This window comes from Thermobia domestica, chromosome 18 (genome assembly GCF_964235325.1).
Source record: "Thermobia domestica chromosome 18, izTheDome1.hap1.1, whole genome shotgun sequence".
NCBI classification, from domain to species: Eukaryota; Metazoa; Arthropoda; class Insecta; order Zygentoma; family Lepismatidae; genus Thermobia; species Thermobia domestica.
In genome coordinates this window covers 123,056,249-123,075,332 of record NC_137471.1, presented here as the reverse complement: position 1 = coordinate 123,075,332, position 19,084 = coordinate 123,056,249, and the positions used below count along the sequence as shown (strand labels likewise).

The window sequence follows — 19,084 nt, the reverse complement described above, 5'->3', positions numbered from 1 at the left end:
TTTACCCAATACTTACTTACTTACTTACTTGGAATTTATATTGTGGTATTGTACTGAAAGAAATTCACATATCTGTTTGAATTAACTACCCATATCAAAAATTGTTAAATTTGCATACAGATAAGAGCAATCTCACTTCTGTGAAGTATCTGTCTATTGGAAATGAAGTAACTGTGTATTGGATATAAAGAAACATGAACTTTTGGAAACTTATTGAAGAAAACTTTGACTAGAAGTGTACATTCTCAGACACCTGTTGTAAATGCATATTTGTTAAATAAACTCGACTAGCTTCCTTCTTTCCTTTCCGCATACCTTCGAGCACAGCCTGATACTTCCCGATTAAGTCATCATTCTTGAGTTGGACAAAACTAGGAGGAAGAGAACAACAAGGGGTATTCGACACGCGATCAAGAGAGGTGCAGGATCATCGGAGAGAAGCGGATCCCACCATTGGAGGACCACCGACTCCACAAGTCAAAGAGTACCATTCTGACGGTTCATCGCCGCAGATACATTTGTTAGTTATGATTAGTAGAATGGGAATGTAAAAGGACATCCTAGAGACGCATCACGGAGAGAGTTCGACGCCCCTAGCAGTCCAGCAGGATTGAATTCCAGTTGTTGGCTGTTACCAGAAGATCCAGGTTCCTTCGCGGCAAACCTTTCATCGTGCCAGATGACCAGGACGACGCCAGTCTTGATGGATCAATCAGGCTAGTGCTCATCCCTTATCTTTTAGTCATAACCTTTCTCTTTCTCTCACCCTTTTCCCCAACTAGTCATTTTCTAAATTAAAAACATTTGAATTTTATTTAAATTCAACCACAATTTTACAGTTAAGTACCGTGTTGTGCATCAGTTCCATCCCCATTTGATTGCATTTATTTGTTTCATATTCTGAGCTATAACTGATGACACAGCACCGGCACATGGTGGAGATGTTGTGAGGCTTACGCCTTTGTTACGATCCTAAAATTTCGATAAATTACGATTCTAAATTTTCGGTAGATGCTTTAAGATCCCAAATTTTGAGTAATTTGTACTGTGTAATTTTAGTTTGTCGACAGAAATTAAGTAGAGTTATTTTTAACCCACCCGCCCACCTTCGCTACTTTATTCATTTGCTCTGTTAGAGTAATTTTTTGTTTTGTTGTATTTTAATCGAATGATAAGTGGGTGAGAAGAGAAAATTTTGCTAAGTTATTATATTTTGTTTTTCTTTGTGTTAGTATATAGGAAGTGTTACTTACATTTTGGTGTTGGATATATATATATATAGTAGTATAAGATATTTATCTCAAGTGTGATTTTGAAAATAGATATAATGGAGAATACTAGTGTTATGTCTTCTGCTATAGATCGTTTAGTAGAACCCCCCAAATTTTCCGGCAAATTGAACGAGTCAGTTCAATCATTTTTTAGTCATTTTGAGGATTTTTCTGTCCTTCATAACCTACGTGATGTACAGAAACGTCATTTGTTGCCGTATTGTTTAGAAAACGGGGCTCGTGCTTATCTGCTAGCTTTACAATCGACCGCAGAATATGATAGTCTCATGTATGTACAGATTAAGAAGAAATTAATAGAGGCTTATGAAGATAATATAGTTTCGCAAGTTTTAGAGCAAGAAATGAGAAATAGAGAACAGTTAGATTCTGAATCTGTCCTAGATTACATTTTTCATAAATGGAAATTAATACTTAAGTACGATCCGAAGATGCCAGTGACCGAACAAATTAACTTGATAATCGATGGGTTATTGCCTTCATTTTATTCTGTAGTTGTAAGAAAATCGTATAAGACTGTTATTGAGTTAGCAAAGTCCTTAGGTCTCGAGGAAAGAGTTAATGTTCTTGTTAGAATGCGTAGTCAGCAATTGAAGTCCTTGGCAATAACAAACGAATACAATATACATCCTGTTAGTAAGAACGCTATACAGCAAAAAGAAAATACTTTAGATGCTAATATTCAGAACGAAAATGAAATTGTAAGTCAGCCTGAAGAAAAAAATACATTGATAGCTCAGTTGGACGGTATCAAAGTCCAGTTACAAGATCTTGTGCAACGATCTGCGCTCGCAAAAGTTTCTCACGCACACAAAGGAAAATCTGTGTATATACAATCTTATGAGCATTCGCGTTTGGAGCGAAGAAATCCCATTCATGCATCCAACGCATCCTTTTATTCGTTGCCTCCTGCTTCCGGCAATGTAAATGAGAATGTTAAATCGAACAATAGGAATAAAGTAGACAATAATATGTGTAATAATGTTAGAAGTAGTAAGCGATATTATGTTCCTATTCAATATGAAGCTGATTTGCCTCATGTTAAAGCATATATTGATAATAAGCCGCATTTATTTCTATTGGATTCAGGCAGTACTGTTAGCTTAATTTCTGGTAATAGTTTAAGCAATAAGCATAAAATACTCAAAGGAACGACTTTTATTCGTGGTATCACTGGAAATTCTCAAGGAAGTGATCAAATCGCTTTAGTGAAATTTAAATTAGGAGGACAGTATTTTACGCATCCTTTTCGAGTGTATAATAATTTTCCGTATAATAGCATAATTGGCCAAGATTTTTTGAAAAATCATCTTGCAATGGTTGATCACAATAAGAATTCTTTTAGTTTTGTTAAATTTGGTATTCCTCCAAGAATTGAATTGCCGCCTTACGTATCTTTTGAAGAAATTTCTAACCATATAGCAAAATTATATAAACCTCAATTTTTAGTGGCTCGCTCTGTTGTTTTGCCTCCAAATTCAAGTGTTCAAGTTACATTGAAAAAAGTAAATGATCTTGCAGGAAATCGCAATTTATTAGTTCCTAATGAGTTAATAGATACGCAGGCAGAAATTTTTGTGCGTAAATCAGTTGTAGACGAAATTCATCCGGTAATATCTGTGATTAATCCTACCAAAAGTAAACTTTACTTAAAAAAAGATGTTGTTTTGGGTTCTGCCGGACATGTTATCAGTGATACCAACTTCAAGAAACAAAATAGCACTAATAATAAGGTTCATCAAGTTAATGCTGCAGATACGAAATCTTTTCCTGAAGGTTATAATAAATATAGAGTAAATGTTAACCCTGAATTGTTGCCACATCAACAGCAGCAATTATATGATTTAGTAGAGGAATTTTATTCTAGTTTTTCTTGGAATGAATTTGACTATGGTTGTGCTAAAGGATATAAGCATAAAATTGAATTAGTAGACAATATCCCAGTGAATCGACCCCAATTTTCGATACCATTTCATCTACGGGATGAGATCAAAAAACAAGTAGATATTTTATTGAAAAGTAAGATCATTGAACCTAGTATTAGTCCGTATAATTCTCCGGTAATGCTTGTTAAAAAGAAGAATGGACAGTATAGATTTATACAGGATGCGAGATTTTTGAACAAAAAAATGGTTCCTGACAGTTTTCCGGTTCCTCCTATCCAGGATATTTTGACTAATTTGGCAGGACGCAAATATCTATGTTCTAGTGACGTTTTTGGAGCTTTCTTTAATATTCCCCTCACTGAAGAATCTAAACCTATTACAGCTTTTTCGATTCCGGGCGTGGGATCGTACCATTTTAATTTTTTGCCTCAGGGTGTAAAGACATCTACTAGCGGTATGAACAGATTAGTGAAACTCACCTTGGAAGGTCTTCCACAAGATAAAATATTTGCCTATGTTGACGATTATTTTTGGTCTAGTGATAGTTTTGATGAAATCGTGCAGTTAACTCGTATGTTGCTTCAAAGAATAAAAGAAATTGGTTTAAAGCTTTCCCCAGAAAAAACAAAATTGGGATATTTTTCATTAGATGTTTTAGGTCACACTGTTAGTAAAGATGGTTTGTCTATTTCGAAACGGATAATTAACTCAATCTCCAACTATCAACGTCCCAAAACAAAGAAACAAGTTAAAAGTTTTTTAGGATTGGCTTCTTTTGTTCGTTCGTATTTACCTAATTTTAGTCAATTAGCAGAAGCGTTACTTTCTTTGTTGAAAAAAGACGCTCCTTTTCGTTGGAAGGACGCACAGGAGACAGCATTCAATAATATTAAACAAGCCATCATTTCAGCACCTTGTCTCATGAGATACAAGCCTGATTATCCTCTGTATCTCTATTTTGATGCCAGCAAAGTCGCTCTTTCTGGACTAATCAAACAACCTCAAAATTCACCTGACGACACAAATCTAGTTCCCATTAGTTATTGTAGTCGTGCAACGTCTCCTAGCGAGAAAAAATTACACCCATATCAGCTTGAATTATTAGCATTATTGTACTCATTGCGCTCATTTAGATATTTTCTTTTGGGACGTCATTTTTATTTGAAGACAGATTGTCATAGTTTAATTTATTTGAAGCAAACAAAGAATGTAAGTAAGATTTCTAGATGGTTGAGTGAGATCGAATCGTACAATTTCACTATTTCACATATCAGTGGCTCCAGTAACGTAGAGGCAGACGCCATTTCACGTTTTTCTAACCCCCCTAGAGATTTGGAAGACGAGAAAAAGAATCAAGAAGATCCGAAAATTTTGTTTACTCAGACCACAAATTCATTTTCAATTTTAAATGAGTCAAATCTGGCAACAGAACAGCGTAAAGATCCGTTTTTTAAAGATATTTTTTCTTGGTTGGAACAGAAAGAAAATAGAAATCCTAAAATAGAACGCCAAGCATTATATTTTACTATTAAAGATGGAATTTTATATAGAAAACAGAAAACTTCTCAAGGTATAAAATTTTTAGTTGCAGTTCCTACTTCTTTGCGTTTTAAAGTTTTTAATGCTTGTCACACGTCTGCATTGGGATCATCTCATTCTGGCTATTCTAAAACCTATGACATGTTAGTAAAAACAGTGTATTTTCCCAACATGAAGAAATATATATATCAGAAATGTAAAGAATGTACGATTTGTCAAGTATCGAAATCGAAAATTGGTTCTCCGTATGGTACATTGCTTACTTATCCCTCCGTTCCCCCCTTCTATCGCATCCACATAGATGTAGCTGGGAATTATTCCCCCAATAATATGTTAAATCACAAATATATGATAGTTGTAGTAGACAGTTGTACTAGATACATAATTGCAGATTCCCTTCCTGATGTTACAGCAAGTACTTTGGCTTCATTTCTTTATCACAAAGTAATTTTAAAGTTTGGAATTTTTTATGAAATTGTCTTAGACAAAGGTAGTGCATTCACTAGTGGACTATTTAAAGAATTATGTGCTATGATTGGTGCTAACATGCGTTTTGTAAATGTACATGGGCATTACAGTAATGGTGTTTGTGAAATTACTATTAGAAACATAGAACAACGATTGAAATCAGCTTTATGTGACAAAGATTTAGGAGAATGGATTGACTTATTACAACCCATAGTTTTTTCGCTTAACGTCACCAAGAACTTATCGTCTCAAATTTCACCATTTGAATGTCTTTTTGGCTTCAAACCTAGGTTACTTCATCAGGCAATTTTAAATACCCCGTGTCAATACGAGGATAATGCCATTCGTTTACAGCAATTACAAGAGATTAGAGATAAAGCGCAAGAAAATCTTTACAAACGTCATAAAACGGCGACAAAATTTTTTGACAAGAGACATACGAAACCTGCTTTTAAAGAAGGAGAAAAAGTTTGGATTTTAGACACCACAAGAAAGAAAGGTCACGCCAAAGCATTCAGCGGAAAGTTTATTGGTCCAGGCATAATTGAACGTGTAGAAAATCCAAATTCGTATTTTGTTAAGTATAAGACCGCCCGAGGATCTTACAAGATAGACAGCATAGCAGTTCAGAGATTGAAGAAGTTTTATGAGAAGGAAAACCCGGAAGAGGAAGACCACCTTGAAGACTCTGACGAAGAGATGCCTATCAACGTCTGCACGGAAGACCATACGATGAAAAAGAAGAAGACGAGACGCGAAGACCATCAAGGACCACCAACTGAAGAGATTTTCAACCCCAGGAAACAATGTTTGGAAGAAGAAATTTTCATCCCTTCTCTTCATATTAAGGATGTTGTGATTGCCGAAAATCTACCAACGTGGGCAACTATAGGGAAGAATTCTACAGAAGAAAAACCGAAATTTGCTTGTAATACTGCCATCAATCAGAAGATTAGTATTTATAAAGGTAACATAGTGGATATAAAAGCAGATGCCTTAGTAAATCCAACGAATGAAACCTTAACTCCTTTAGGTGGTGCAGATAAAGCCATTCAAGACGCAGCTGGATCTGAATTTTTAGAAGAATGTTTGACAATATCATCATTGAAGCCAGGAGAAGCGAAAATTGCCAATGGTTATCGTCTACCAGCTAATTATGTAATTATGACATGTGGACCACGGAATTCAGACAAGAAGATTTTACGAGAGACGTACAAAAATTGTTTTAAAGTGATGTTGGAGAATGACCTATCTACAATTGTATTACCTAACATTTCAACAGGAGCATTTAAATTTCCGAAGTTAGAAGCTGCCAAAATTGCCTTGGCTACAACAAGAATATTTTTAGAAGAACATCTTGATGACGTAAACCGTGTCGTATTTTGTGTTTATGATAGAGAGAATTGGGACATTTATCAGCGATTACTCCCCATATATTTTCCCATTGATGAAGAACGTGTTAGTCCGTCTGTCCGCACGTAACTTGTATGTGGATTACTTTTCTTGAAGATTGGATTGTAGATAGGAACACCTTGTAGACGGATGATGAACTTTCTTTTAGCACTGGCCACGCTTAGAAGTTAGTTTATCTTGGTTTTGAATTGTGCATCCAAATCCACCGGTGGAAAACTTCGAACACTTAGAACACTTCGAAAACTTGGAAAACTTCGAATTTTGGAACATGTTGGTATCTTCAAGAATTGTACCATTTCGTTTGATTGGACAGCGTATCACTACAGAACTTTCTTTTATTTATTTATTTTTTTTCAAATGTGAGTATGTGAAGAATTAAGAAAATCAACGACACGCGTATGGATAGATATTTCGATGGACATATTAAGAAGATGTAAGAAGATTGAAGACAAGATTGCAAGAACCATGCTCCATCCTTTAGATGTCTAGCATTCGATGCCCGAAGAGGACAAGATTAAAGAAGAAAGAAGATGAAGATAAGAAGAATTTATATGTTAGTTAGGGTTGTAGGTTATATGTGGTGAATAGTTCTGTCGTGCTGATTTCATATAGTTTGATTACAGCCAGTATATGGGGCTATAACCATATCTTGGAATTCTTTTCGAGTCTACGGACGCTTTAAGCTTAAATAACTTAAAGCTCATTTTTCTCAAACTGAAATCAGTACCCTTCTTGTGCAGTCTAACTTTACTATCTTTGGTTAGCTAGATAGTATTACACCGTTTTTTTTTTTCTTTTCGCGTATTAGTCACGTGTGATATTGATGTTATTTTCTGCATTAGAGGAACATATATATAGAGAGGTCTACATTGGATTATGAAATATTTATTTATTTGATTATGATTTTTTTTTATTATACGTATCTAAGTTTTGATAATCTGTGTAAGTGATAATTAAATTTAGTATTATTCCTACCTTTCATTTCCCTTCCCTGAGCACTTAACGGAACTCCAAACTAACACATGTCACTCACAATGATATTATGCAAGCACTAATGTTTATTTTTCTTTTTCTTATTTTCCATCTTCCCAGAGACGCTGTCGCCATATCTTCAGCTTACCTAGTGAACTATATGAACTGATTCAGAAACGCACACTCAGCATTTTGCAGTTAGTGGTCAAGGATTAATTCAAAACATACATATGTTACACAAAGAACTCTCTTACCTTCAACGAACAAATTTTTTTTTCTACTTTCTTCAATATTTTTATTTTTTCTTTTTCTACTACGGAAAATTAAAATTTTCGTGTATTTTGATTTCGAGGAGGGGGTGTGAAGTATCTGTCTATTGGAAATGAAGTAACTGTGTATTGGATATAAAGAAACATGAACTTTTGGAAACTTATTGAAGAAAACTTTGACTAGAAGTGTACATTCTCAGACACCTGTTGTAAATGCATATTTGTTAAATAAACTCGACTAGCTTCCTTCTTTCCTTTCCGCATACCTTCGAGCACAGCCTGATACTTCCCGATTAAGTCATCATTCTTGAGTTGGACAAAACTAGGAGGAAGAGAACAACAAGGGGTATTCGACACGCGATCAAGAGAGGTGCAGGATCATCGGAGAGAAGCGGATCCCACCATTGGAGGACCACCGACTCCACAAGTCAAAGAGTACCATTCTGACGGTTCATCGCCGCAGATACATTTGTTAGTTATGATTAGTAGAATGGGAATGTAAAAGGACATCCTAGAGACGCATCACGGAGAGAGTTCGACGCCCCTAGCAGTCCAGCAGGATTGAATTCCAGTTGTTGGCTGTTACCAGAAGATCCAGGTTCCTTCGCGGCAAACCTTTCATCGTGCCAGATGACCAGGACGACGCCAGTCTTGATGGATCAATCAGGCTAGTGCTCATCCCTTATCTTTTAGTCATAACCTTTCTCTTTCTCTCACCCTTTTCCCCAACTAGTCATTTTCTAAATTAAAAACATTTGAATTTTATTTAAATTCAACCACAATTTTACAGTTAAGTACCGTGTTGTGCATCAGTTCCATCCCCATTTGATTGCATTTATTTGTTTCATATTCTGAGCTATAACTGATGACACAGCACCGGCACACTTCTCACTCTAAAATTATAAAATGGGTTTAGAAAATAATTTTTATAAAGGAGAACCCTAAGAGAAAATATTTCCCCTGTCATAGAACAAAAAAATTGTAACCATAACAATAAATATTGGAGTATTGTTACCACAGACAATGTTGTTATTAATGAATTTTGTTGATATAATAACTAAAAGGCAAAATATCAATAAGGAAAATTTTGTGAAAGAGCCGAACTGTGTAAACAAAATAACACTGGCACAGTGTTGCGAACCTAATTAAAAATATAAGATTTTAAATGGCATCAGCTAGTTGCTCTTAATAGTTTTCAACTCATTCCTCTTCCTAGTTAAGCGTAAAGTGAACTTAAAAGTAATTCCTTCAAGATTAGACAGGGATTCTAGTGTTCTTTCCATCTGGGCGTAAGGGTTTCAGGAATCCGTTCCGTTAACATTTGAAACAAAGGGAAAGCAACATTAATATATCTTATCAGAAACTTGACAAATTTTTGGTACATTCAGTTGAGGAACCATTGGATAGCAAGCGTTCTATTTTTTGAATATAGTGTTAATTTGGATTATTTAAAAAAAGGAATTCGGAATGTAGTTTTTCTTTGTTATAGAGCATTTGAAGTACTTTTAGATTGATAGCATTAGTGGAAGGTATATTCTATATTATTTATATTGTTAATGTTAAATTAATGCACTTAAAATGTGGTATGAAGTATTTTGGGGATTTTGCCCGTTTTGAGACGGCAAAAGAGAATTGTTAGTGTAAATGATAAATACAATTCGAATAGTAATATGTATGTATTTTGTTTTATTTTTATGTCTTAAGTAGGGATGGAAAATTCCGTAATTTTTACTTTCCGAAATTCGGAAAAATCGCAAAAATTCCGGAATTCGGAAAAAATCCGCATTTCGCAGAAGTTCCGGAATTCGGAAAAAATCCAGATTTCGGAAAATTACCTTTCTTTTTGTAATCCTAAGAATATATGATGCAATTTAAGCTGAAACTTACATCCTAAACTATACAGTACTCAATCTTTCTATGGTTAATGAGATGCAGCCCAAAAGTATGATGTACTCCTAATATTTAATGTATGTTTTACTGTGATATTGTCCAGAGATGACATATAGATCACACTGTGATAAACAAAATGACACACAGATGATAAGTTATCATGCGTAGTTTTCGAGAAAATCATGAGAAACGAATTTTTATGAAGTTAAAATATGCGTCGCTTCTTGCCAATGTGATGCAATTGATAACTTTGTGCTGGATTATTATTATTATTATTATTATTATTATTATTATTATTATTATTATTAGTTAATGCACTGTAAAAGAAAATATATGAACCGTTAAGTAGCAGATTTTATTTATTGTTTTTTGATATCTTCCAATAGTAATACACATACTACTTGTAAATACGGAAGGACTATCACGGACAACGGCATATTAATGTAAGGAATACTCTGCGGACTAGCAGTAAATAACAGATAAACAATGGTTGCAAAAAAAGTAACTAACTTGGGCACGTCAGGCAGCACATCTACATTGCGCATTATCTTCGCGAGAATATATGGACGCATTGAGTCTCTAACAAAGACCGTGGTGTTACCATGTTCATTTAGCTAGTTTTAATAAAGTGAGCCTGATGTATAAAGTTGTTAAAGTCATATAATTACTCCAAGAGCTGTACGATGGCGGCATTAACGTCAATATTAATGGCACTAATGAGCACCTACATTGCTCTAACGGTTAAGGTTATTTTTGAGATTAATCTTAGACGTAGGCCTGTTGATATGCAGTTAGAAGACCCATACTCATTATTTAAAAAGCACACGTTATCTGTGGAGTACTTACGATTTGCGTCACTATTGAACAAACATAGCACTAGCAACGTGTAAAGCCGAAATTGGGGTCTAACGTAAGTGGCTTGTCAACTTCATGGACATTATATTTTCCTTATTCATAGAAGGTTTGTCACGCGGGACAAACATGAAATGGCCCTCCAACCACACGCGCGGGCACGTTCCTTCTCCCTTAGTAGCGGCCTGTATTCATATATCTCTATATTTGAAAAAAGTACTGACTGAATGAGTGACTGACTGACTGATCAACATTCAGGCCAAACAGCGTAAGCTAGAAACTTGAAATTTGGACAAGACATACAGTAGGTACCACTAGGAAAGAATTTTTGGAGATTAGATGGGGCAGTAGCAGAAAAGGGATGGTAGTTACTTTGTTAAAATGTCATATTAGTGTTACCCACGAAACGAGAGGAGACGAGAAAAAAGTTTTATTGTCTTCTCATTTTTTGTAAAAATCTCCCCTCGATTCTCAAGGTTCCCTCTGTCTTAAATCGATTCCAGGCAAGCATTTTTCGTCTCTCTTCGACAATTTCTCATATCGTGTGTCGTACATGTATATACAGTAGACTAAAGACTATCCGGTCTAATGTTGCAGAAGTGGAAGCCGGACAACAAAAATGCGGGTTACATTGGAGTACTATGATTGTTGCTCCACACATACTATTAACAACACACTTTTTACATCACATTCCGTCTTATTAATATTTCATGAATAATTAGTACAGACAAGTAATTTATAAATATTTGATAATATTGTAACAAGTTTAAACGGTATTACAGAAAAAGGAAGTAAAAAAGAATGAAAGTAGTGTACATATTTTAAAATAAATTTAATAATGATGTTTTATTTAGTTGCAGGAAATATGAAAAAAAAGTAATGAGGAGTTCTAAACTTTTGCACTGGCGTACTGCCGTAAGTAGTACGGATCACACTTAGCGCCTAGCGATCAAAATAAACTAGGACTTTTCTAGTTTTAGAAAATGTTCTTCATCGATGACTTTCTTCTTGGCACAACCGCGTTATTATGAAAGCGTTACAAGTTTAGTAAACCGTTTACAAAACATTTCTCATTTTATTACGGAGTTTTCTCTATTTATTCTTCTCTGTCTCTTAACTAAACCGGATAGTGCAGAATCTACTATACTTGACTTTTGAAAATAACGCAAACAGTAGTCTTTATGGAAATATAATTTATTAATAGGACCAGTGGCAGCTCGCTTCTGAACACAGCACGATATGCGCACAATGAAGTAGCAATTTGCTTTGAAGATATCTGCATACAATATTCTGATGGATTGTAGGATATCCCCGTATCCTATTCGCTTGGTTTGCACAAAATTACTGTAGGAATTTGGAAACTTTTATTATGACACATATCAGTGATAATAAAATATCACATGTCAGTGGCGTAGTAGCTAACACTCTCGTCTTTGGTGCGAGCGGTCTCGGGTTCGATTCCCGGTCCGGATAATCGGTCGAAAAAGTGTAACGGCTTCTTCAAGCCAGCCATTTTGAGTGAGGCTTTTCCTGTTTTCCTCATTTATACTAGGGAAATGCCAGGATAGTACCTAACACAGGTCCCAGACCGCTTTCTTCCGTTTCCCCAGATAGTGTGCTCGCTGAGGGACGTCACTCTCATAAGTGACGGGTAAATGGCCATAGATGCCGACAGCTCAGAAATCTAATCCCTAATAAATATACTGGTTGTATCCCTGGTTAATATCATCTGAGAGCTTATGTTTAGCAGATTGTAGAAATATATGTCATAGGAAACATATACGTGTGTTCATTTATTTTCATGCTTGAGACGATAGAAAGCCAAAATATTAGACAATTTTCCAAACTCTAGTGCAGCGTAGCTATTTAAATTCGGTCGCAGAGGACCCAAAACAAATTGAAACATTAATGAAAGTGAGATATAAATTATGGTATTGTATGCGAACATACAATAGAAGGTTGGCTCTAAAAAATGTGTTGTGCTCTTGGAGGATAGGGCAGATCATTAACGTTGTTCGGTTGTTGGACACTACAAATTGAAGTTGATCCCCAAACCAGTTTTGCGGAAAACGACAACACAAGAAGTTGCAAAGAAACTACGCGTTGACCATTCGATCGCAGTACGGCATTTTGAGAAACTAGAAAAGGTGAAATGATGAATGAATTGATCAAGAATCCAAACATCGATGATTTACATCTGCTTTACATTGCTGCTACTTATGAGTGACGAAAGCGATACATTTTTCGAACATTTTCACACAGGCAAGGAAAACTAAATATTGCACGGTAAGCGATATCTCCTATTCATCTTTAAAGTTATGTGACTAGTCAACCTTCCCCTCGGTGTTGTCAAAATTCAGCATAGATATGAATAGATATAATAAGTCAGTTAGGCTTAAACAATGCATACACTACTTGACTCATCAAAGCTACACTACTTGACTGATCAAAGCTACACTACTTGACTCATAACAGGTCAAGTAATCAAACATATACTACTTGATTCGTGTTTTAATACCATCCGTCAACTGTAGCCTCTTTTGCCGTTCTGTTTCTCCTGCCACCATATGTACTTGCAGGTATTCATGACGCAGTTCCCTTCAACCTAATGTTCCTACCAGTTTCTCTTCCTCGTTTCTACTATACGAAAATTTGTTCTTTTCTTTCCTACTATTTGTAACTCATTTGTTTCCCATTTGACCCAGCTAATTCTCTACATTCTTTTCCAAGCACACATTTTCTAAAGCGGTAAATGCTCCCTAAATACCTAAGCTCACTATTTTCAGCAGATGCACAAATTCGGTACCATTGTATCAACATATTATATGTGTCGATTACAGGAAACCTCTGCTTGATATCTATTACCACATTTACTGTATTGTGATTAATCAATGAACTCGATTCTTAGCTACTGACGCTGTACATTGTGGCCAAAATTGATGGTAATCCATCAGATAGCTCTTGAGACTGTTTGTTTACCAAACGGACAAAATCAATATAGGGCTACAGAGTTTTGATAACTAAATTCGTTAATGAGTGATGATGGAAGAAATACAAGAAAGGGAACCAAGAGAACCACGGGAAAATTTGCACACTATTAGCCATCGAAAACCCATATGACTTGGGTTAGAATACCCTAGATGAAAACTCTACCACTGAATCATCAATCACGGCTTATTAGTTTTATTATTATATTATAAACTAATGAATGCCTGCTTATGCTAATTATTGAGCAATTACATTGTATATTTCGTAAAGTCAAAAAATTATAAATTTGTATTTCCTGTACGTAGGTATATTGACAATAAGCGAATGTTATCAGAATGCTTGTGTAAAGTTTACTTTGAAACTTTCCTTTGACACTGCTTTTCGTCTGGTTAAAAAGTACTTTGCAGTGCTTTGGAACAGCTACAGGTGGGAAAGCGATAGTTTCAGACATACTGGCGCCCTTTTTGTGTGTGAAAATAACACCTTCCTAATAAAGCAGTAAATAACAGCAGTAGCAATTCTCTGGCTGTGATAAGACATATCCAACTACCAGAAACTAATACAAGTTAAGGGTATATTTTCATTATGGTGGTTTTTCTAACAGCTACTAGCTAGGGACGACCAATTCCAAAATTTTTACTTTCCGGAATCCGTAAAGTAAAATCGTTAAAATTCCGAGATTCGGATTTTTTCGAATTCGGGAAAGCAAAATTTTCTGGAATTCGGGAAATTTTGGCCAACCCTAGTTTTAAGTGTATGTTTGTGTAGTGAATGTTTGTTATGTAACTTTAAAGTGTTTGATAATTTTTAGACTAAAGGAGGAAAAGTTAACTGCATTATGTTTGGTGTAGCTGATGATGAAAAAAGAAAGTTTATTCATTGAGTGTAGCTATTTTTGATGTATATACAATCAATTTACTGAATAATTTTATAACTATTTGATTTTAAATTTTGATCACCGACTACAACTAAGATTTGCAGAGTACTACTATTATTGATTATTGACTTTTTGTTGTCTTAAAATTTACTTCAATAAAGACTGATTGTGACGAAATAAACTGAAGTTTTTATACAACAAAGATATTTGCAGTGCAGCTTGCGGCTTTAAAAATCTGATATGAAGTTATTACACATGCATATGAGATGTTTCTTAAATCTTAGTTAACCAAGATCTTTTAAAGATTGAGCGTTATTGTTAGCTCTTTGAATTTCAGATAATTTATTTACAACATTAACTACGTTTACAAAATATGTTTTTATAAAACTAAGATATTAAGACAAAAACAAAAACAAGCTTTAATATTTTTCTATAACAGAAAATTAACATACAGAATATTTTTAATAATAAAATATTAAAACTACTTAACAATACGATAGCCACGCTTAAAATTTAATATTTAGAAATTCATATCGCTAGGTGAATTTTACAACAAAATTTCACCATGTCAGACGTTATTACGGACTTTCGTTAAAGAATTATCTTCAATGAAGCCACTGTAGATATCGTAAGCAAGGGTGGATAACTTAACGAAATGTGCAATATTTGCAATTTGTTATCTGTTACGGTTACTATTTTGTAACCCATTTCTGCACCTAGTTAATAACGTTATTGGTCAGTGTAACTTTTGAAATGGTACGCTCTGAATTATGTTACGCTGAGTAACGTTACTCACTGGAACATTCTGCATTTTGGTACTGTGGTTACAGTCACCAAGGGATTAGCGTTACTCGAAATACCCACGTATGTCATACCTGCTTGAGATTGTTAAGATAAAACTGGTTCCACTGAATACCAGTTCTCTCTCGAACCCAAAGGGTTTTGTTCCTTGATTTTAGCGATATGAAACGTATTGAAATTCTGCAGAACATTTTTGTGTAAGTAAACATATTTTTGTTATGATGAGTACCATTTCTATGTTTCTCTTTTCTTTATCGGTTACCTTTTGTACCTGTATTTTATCTTCTTCAATTTTGATGGTCTTGGAGTTACGCTTGAGTAACGTTTAAACATCCTTGGCGACAGGGAGTCTAAGGTTAGCTTTAAAAGAATCTCCATTATACTAGTAAATAAATTCCACGTTTTTCAGTCTGTTTTCTTTTTCCTCATACTTAAGATTCAGTAAACACCTTAGGCCCTCAGGCACATGTCCTTTGAGAATAGCATTACTTTGATTGTTCTGTATTTAAAAAGAGGAAAAAGAGAAACGATCAAAGAGTGAAGTTTTTAATGTAAGCTTATTGATAAGATTTTTACTTCTTGTGATGACACTGTCGATAGTTGAGTTGATTTGGAGTTTAACGTCCTTTTCGACAGCGAGGCTTTATGAGACGGGACCTACTGATTAACATGGAATCGAAACCACATGTGCTCACGCCGGGAATTGAACCCTGGTCTTCCAGGCGAAAGGCGCGTACGCTAAGCGCTTAGGCATGAAGGAGCTCACTGCCGGTAGTCACCATATATGTTTATTTTACAACAGTCTTGCACTGACCAATGTGGTTGAAGCTCGAGCTTACTTCCCAACAAGGATCGAACCCGGAGCTACATACACCAAAGTTACACATATACTGGCCCCCAGGGAAGCAGGAAGGACATTTCATTTGCTTGCAAGCAATTTAGTTTATAAATCAAATACATATCAGACATCAGTGACGTAGCGAGAAACTCATCAAAGGGGACCAACACACAAGATTTGGTAGAAACGATGTTCTGAGGGGTGCACCAATAACTACCAGTAGGCCTACATTTGAATTGAATTGGATTTTTTAAAATGCCTTTAGGCACCTGTATTGTGAATGAGGAAATTCCCTGGATATCCTAAGTATCTGTTCTCGGTGAATCCTTTTGTTGAACTTTTAGAAAATTGACTTAAACTATCGATTTTGCAAAACTTCCCTTTGATTTAAGCTCAAATCGAAACATGACAGAGGAAAATTTCGGAAAGTGTTGCTATTTTCACTCCTAGCTTCTCACTTTAGGTAGTGTATATTTACAAGGAAGGGGGTGCACGTGCACCTTTGCACCTTTAAACATATTTCTATTTTATCTTATTTTTGTAAAAAAAAAAATAAAATAAAAAAAATCTGCCAGAGAAAGAAAATTGTCAAAAAGTGCTACCCATTCAGAAGACTATTTTCTTCTCATGTGAATGTTTTGACTTCTCGTGGCAATGTGGTAATCTACAGTTTATTTTGTCTCTTTTTCTCCCTTTGATTTTTAATGTTCATTGCATTGTATAAATGCTTATAAGTTAACTTGCGAGAAAGTGTCATAGTCGAAGGTTGTACTACTTGTAGAACTGATATTAAAAAGTAAATAAAAGAATTATCATGGAAACAAATTTTTCATGTTGTATTCAGAAAACAAACATAGGGTTCTTGCGGTTCTGAAATTAACATATCGCAGGCATTCGTTGATATAGTAGCCTACATGTTTGTTTTCACCAGGTACATTGGTCCCCTCGAGATTCGTGTAAAATTGATTTAAATACAAAGTTCTCTGCTGTCTAATGTGTATTGTACTAAATTTAGCTGCCCATGCCGGTAATTGGCATATTTATGGGCCTTCATATATCCGGAATTCTATCATACACTACCATAACGCTCGGACATAATTCATTTTAGTTTCTTTAGATGTTACTCACTGGACATGAATATGGGCATATAAAAAATAAATTGGATCAAGTACTGCTTCTGACACATGTTACCCATCCCGGCCGCCATCTTAGATCCGCCATATTAGATTTTACTTTTGGTTTTTCAAATGGAAATAGGTGCAAGTGTTACATCGGACATTTACGTTTACATTCACTGGTGTAATGTATTTTACCGTAGCTTGTACCATTTGGAAGGTATTACATGTTCATTCCCTCCAGCCACTTTGCGAATAGACATTGCAGCTTAATATCAGTTACGCTTACGTTTTTGGTGTTGACAAATCAAAACAATTTCTAACTGGTAAACTCCTTACAACATAGGTGTCATAATCTTATTACATTTCCATGAGTGATTGTTATTACTTCCATGTTATACTATAATAAGGAAGTATTGTATTACTGTCAAAATGCCTAATGTAGATCCAGATACGGCCAGATTTGGGTGAAGACCTACCATTTCCGTATTGACATCTGTGTGTCTGCATGTATATAAGTTCAGAGAATATTTCATCAACGATAACACATAAAAGATTGCATATACACACGGGGCCCTGCACAACTTTCTATTTGGTTCAATATGAAGTGCTTGACATTTAATGGTATATACAAGCTACGATAAAACTCAGTACACCAATGAAATTCCGAGAAAAGTTTACATTAATTTGATGTATCATTTGAACCTATTGCCATTTGAAAAACCGAAAGTTAAATCCAAGATGGCGGCCAAGGTGGGTAACATATGTCAGAGGAGTACTTGATTCAATTTGTTCTGCATATGCCCATATTCATGTCCAGTGAAATCTAAAGAAACTAAAAGCAACTTTGTGTCCGAGTGTTATAGTAGTGTATGATTGAATTCCGGATATATGATGGCCCATAAATATGGAAATTACCGGTATGGGCCGCTTAAATTAGTACAATACACATTGGGCCACGGAGAACTTTGCATTTGAATCAATGTTACACGAATCCCGAGGGGACACTTCGCGAATGTACCTTGTCAGTCTCCGTACAACTTGGAATCGCTTAACATTAGTTTTACGGGAAGAAAAAACGACATCATTTGGAACAACTTTCCAGTTTCGATCGTCTGTATTTCCTCCTTATTTATTCGGTGTAAGGACCTCAAACTTATTTTGTTGGATCTTGCTTATCGAAAGGTTTTTAAAACTGCCTTACTGCCCCCAAATTCTAAAATTCAGGGTGAGGTGGGGGCGGATGCCCTCCTGCCCCATTGACGCCCCTATCTACCGGCTGTCATATGAAATTATCCCACGGCCTTTAACGTGGTTTTAGTTATACTTATTGCGGACTCTTGACTGCGAAAATATTACGTTTGGAAATAGAATTCATTTGCTGAGTAAACCTGAACCTTATTGAAAATGGACTTGGATCCATAGTGCTCTGAACGCCTCATATATTACTTTTCTTCAATGAATTATTGACTTAAAAACAACCAATTACATAGGCTTGCAGAAAATATTCTAAAGTTAGCACAACATGAAGTGTGCTTCAAACTATCATTACTTTTCGAAAATTTATTATTTTAAGATAATTTTATTAGTATGAGTGTTCTGAAATAGTAATCAAATTTTTGCAACTAAAAATCAAACCCGCCTCCATGAAACGCGATCTTAGCCCCTAAGAGCATAATTAGGAAATTTTCAGAAGCAGTAACTCCGAAATGACTTGTTTTAAGGCTAAAGCAACCGCACAAGCGTATTTCTGGTAAAGTTCTAGCCTTAAAACACGTAACATGACTCCATTTGTATTTGAAATTTTGAATTCCAATCAAAGATGGCAGCCATGATGCTTGATAGCACTATCTGATGTGTCAGACCACTTAAAAGTTTCATCACTCT

The 19,084-nt window shown here is 35.2% G+C and overlaps 1 protein-coding gene across 7 annotated transcripts in view; it reads right to left on the bottom strand.

The window, feature by feature from the left end:
• The window catches only part of LOC145675004 (uncharacterized), a 105,794-nt gene that overhangs the window by 62,884 nt on the left and 23,826 nt on the right, over positions 1-19,084 (bottom strand). The window lies entirely within an intron of this gene.